Consider the following 4561-nt stretch of genomic DNA (forward strand, 5'->3'; position numbering starts at 1 on the left):
ATGATAAGTAAACATATCATTAAGTATATTAACAATGAACTACATATGTAAAAACAAGACTACTAACTTAATGATTTTTAAACGAGACATATATGTAACGATTATCGTTGTAAAGACATTTAATGTATATATATAATATTAAGAGATATTCATACATGATAATATCATGATAATATAATAATTTAAAATCTCATTTGATATTATAAACATTGGGTTAACAACATTTAACAAGATCGTTAACCTAAAGGTTTCAAAACAACACTTACATGTAACGACTAACGATGACTTAACGACTCAGTTAAAATGTATATACATGTAGTGTTTTAATATGTATTTATACACTTTTGAAAGACTTCAATACACTTATCAAAATACTTCTACTTAACAAAAATTCTTACAATTACATCCTCGTTCAGTTTCATCAACAATTCTACTCGTATGCACCCGTATTCGTACTGGTACAATACACAACTTTTAGATGTATGTACTATTGGTATATACACTCCAATTATCATCTCTTAGCATCCCATGTGAGTCACCTAACACATATGGGAACCATCATTTGGCAAGTAGCATGAAATATCTCATAAAATTACAAAAATATGATTAATCATTCATGACTTATTTACATGAAAACAAAATTACATATCCTTTATATCTAATCCATACACCAACGACCAAAAACACCTACAAACACTTTCATTCTTCAATTTTCTTCATCTAATTGATCTCTCTCAAGTTCTATCTTCAAGTTCTAAGTGTTCTTCATATATTCTACAAGTTCTAGTTACATAAAATCAAGAATACTTTCAAGTTTGCTAGCTCACTTCCAATCTTGTAAGGTGATCATCCAACCTCAATAAATCTTTGTTTCTTACAGTAGGTTATCATTCTAATACAAGGTAATAATCATATTCAAACTTTGGTTCAATTTCTATAACTATAACAATCTTATTTCAAGTTATGATCTTACTTGAACTTGTTTTCGTGTCATGATTCTGCTTCAAGAACTTCGAGCCATCCAAGGATCCGTTGAAGCTAGATCCATTTTTCTCTTTTCCAGTAGGTTTATCCAAGGAACTTAAGGTAGTAATGATGTTCATAACATCATTCGATTCATACATATAAAGCTATCTTATTCGAAGGTTTAAACTTGTAATCACTAGAACATAGTTTAGTTAATTCTAAACTTGTTCGCAAACAAAAGTTAATCCTTCTAACTTGACTTTTAAAATCAACTAAACACATGTTCTATATCTATATGATATGCTAACTTAATGATTTAAAACCTGAAAACACGAAAAACACCGTAAAACCGGATTTACGACGTCGTAGTAACACCGCGGGCTGTTTTGGGTTAGTTAATTAAAAACTATGATAAACTTTGATTTAAAAGTTGTTATTCTGAGAAAATTATTTTTATTATGAACATGAAACTATATCCAAAAATTATGGTTAAACTCAAAGTGGAAGTATGTTTTCTAAAATGGTCATCTAGACGTCGTTCTTTCGACTGAAATGACTACCTTTACAAAAACGACTTGTAACTTATTTTTCCGACTATAAATCTATACTTTTTCTATTTAGATTCATAAAATAGAGTTCAATATGAAACCATAGCAATTTGATTCACTCAAAACGGATTTAAAATGAAGAAGTTATGGGTAAAACAAGATTGGATAATTTTTCTCATTTTAGCTACGTGAAAATTGGTAACAAATCTATTCCAACCATAACTTAATCAACTTGTATTATATATTATGTAATCTTGAGATACCATAGACACGTATACAATGTTTCGACCTATCATGTCGACACATCTATATATATTTCGGAACAAGCATAGACACTCTATATGTGAATGTTGGAGTTAGCTATACAGGGTTGAGGTTGATTCCAAAATATATATAGTTTGAGTTGTGATCAATACTGAGATACGTATACACTGGGTCGTGGATTGATTCAAGATAATATTTATTGATTTATTTCTGTACATCTAACTGTGGACAACTAGTTGTAGGTTACTAACGAGGACAGCTGACTTAATAAACTTAAAACATCAAAATATATTAAAAGTGTTGTAAATATATTTTGAACATAATTTGATATATATGTATATATTATTATAGGTTCGTGAATCAACCAGTGGCCAAGTCTTACTTCCCGACGAAGTAAAAATCTGTGAAAGTGAGTTATAGTCCCACTTTTAAAATCTAATATTTTTGGGATGAGAATACATGCAGGTTTTATAAATGATTTACAAAATAGACACAAGTACGTGAAACTACATTCTATGGTTGAATTATCGAAATCGAATATGCCCGTTTTTATTAAGTCTGGTAATCTAAGAATTAGGGAACAGACACCCTAATTGACGCGAATCCTAAAGATAGATCTATTGGGCCTAACAAACCCCATCCAAAGTACCGGATGCTTTAGTACTTCGAAATTTATATCATATCCGAAGGGTGTCCCGGAATGATGGGGATATTCTTATATATGCATCTTGTTAATGTCGGTTACCAGGTGTTCACCATATGAATGATTTTTATCTCTATATATGGGATGTGTATTGAAATATGAAATCTTGTGGTCTATTATTATGATTTGATATATATAGGTTAAACCTATAACTCACCAACATTTTTGTTGACGTTTTAAGCATGTTTATTCTCAGGTGATTATTAAGAGCTTCCGCTGTCGCATACTTAAATAAGGACGAGATTTGGAGTCCATGCTTGTATGATATTGTGTAAAAACTGCATTCAAGAAACTTATTTTGTTGTAACATATTTGTATTGTAAACCATTATGTAATGGTCGTGTGTAAAGAGGATATTTTAGATTATCATTATTTGATAATCTACGTAAAGCTTTTTAAAACCTTTATCTATGAAATAAAGGTTATGGTTTGTTTTAAAAATGGATGTAGTCTTTGAAAAATGTCTCATATAAAGGTCAAAACCTCGCAACGAAATCAATTAATATGGAAAGTTTTTAATCAATAAGAACGGGACATTTCATAATTGAAGCACTAACCAAAAATCGACCCGATCTTACTGCACCCCTTTACTCAGTGTATGACCAGTCACCGATACCAAATATGAGAAAATGCTACAAATGTGGCAGCAAGTTTCACTTAGCCAACCGGTGTCCTTTTACCCCAACCCCATCTGCTGCTGCCTCTTCAAGCAAACCAGCGGACAGGAAGAGATCATTAAAGATAACCCTTCCAGAACCCATCCTTGAATGGGTTCCCAAAAAGAACTAATCTCTTAGCTACTGTGCAGGGCATTCAAAACTATTTCGATAGTGGTTGTTCGAGACATATGACCGGATGTAAGTCCCTGCTGATGGACTATCAAGAAAAAGACGGTCCAGCTGTTTCATATAGAGATAATTCATTGGGTTACACAAAGGGTTTTGGTACTTTGACTAATGGGAATGTCACGTTCTCAAATGTTGCATATGTCGTTGGGCTCAAACATAATTTACTCAGCATAAGCTAACTGACAAATAAGAATAAGATAGTCCAATTCAGAAGGTAAATTGGCACTATTTTTGATAAGACAGGTAAGCCGCTGCTGACTGCAAAACGTCATGAAAACATGTATCAAATTGACATGAACACAGCAGTCACAACAACTGATACTTGTTTCTATTCAAAGGCAGCAGACAACCTGAAGTGGTTATGGCACAAGAGACTCTCACATCTCAACTTCTAAGATATTCACAAATTATCTAGTAGAAGTTTGGTGTCTGGACTACCCATCATGTCTTATGTAAAGGACAGATTATGTCCTGGCTGTGAAAAGGGAAAATATCACCATGCCTCATTCAAATCAAAGAAAATCTCATCTGTTGAGAAACCATTTCACTTACTTCATATGGATCTTTTTGGTCCTGTTAATGTGGCCAGCTGTAGTGGGAAGCAGTATACACTGGTTATTGTTGATGAATATTCTAGATACACCTGGGTATTCTTTTTGAAGCAAAAGAGTGAAGCTGCTGATGAAATTATCAATTTTATCAAAAGAATGGAGCTTTTAAATGGGCAACAGGTGAAACAGCTAAGAAGTGATCATAGTACAGAATTCAGAAATGCTACATTAGAAGAATTTTGTGCTGATAAAGGTATTTCACAGAACTTTTCTACTGTGAGAACACCTCAACAAAATGGTGTTGCAGAAAGAAGAAATAGAACTCTCATTGAAGCAGTAAGATCTATGTTAGCTGAGTCTGGGCTGAAAAATTCATATTGGGCAGAAGCTGTGAACACTGCATGTTTTACCCAGAATAGATCTTTAATAGTGAAAAGACATCAGAAAATTGCTTATGAAGTTTTCAAAGGAAGAAAACCCTCAATCTCATTTCTTCATGTATTTGGCACTCCCTGTTTCATTCTAAACAATAGGGATCAGCTGGGCAAGTTTGATGCTAAGGCTGATGAAGGTATATTCTTGGGATATTTCAACATGTCAAAGGCATATAGGGTTTTCAATAAAAGAATGGGTTGTTTTAAAGAATCAATTAATGTTACATTTGATGAAACTGCCCCAGCC

The sequence above is a fragment of the Rutidosis leptorrhynchoides genome, chromosome 3, assembly GCF_046630445.1.
Source record: "Rutidosis leptorrhynchoides isolate AG116_Rl617_1_P2 chromosome 3, CSIRO_AGI_Rlap_v1, whole genome shotgun sequence".
In the NCBI taxonomy this organism is placed as follows: Eukaryota; Viridiplantae; Streptophyta; class Magnoliopsida; order Asterales; family Asteraceae; genus Rutidosis; species Rutidosis leptorrhynchoides.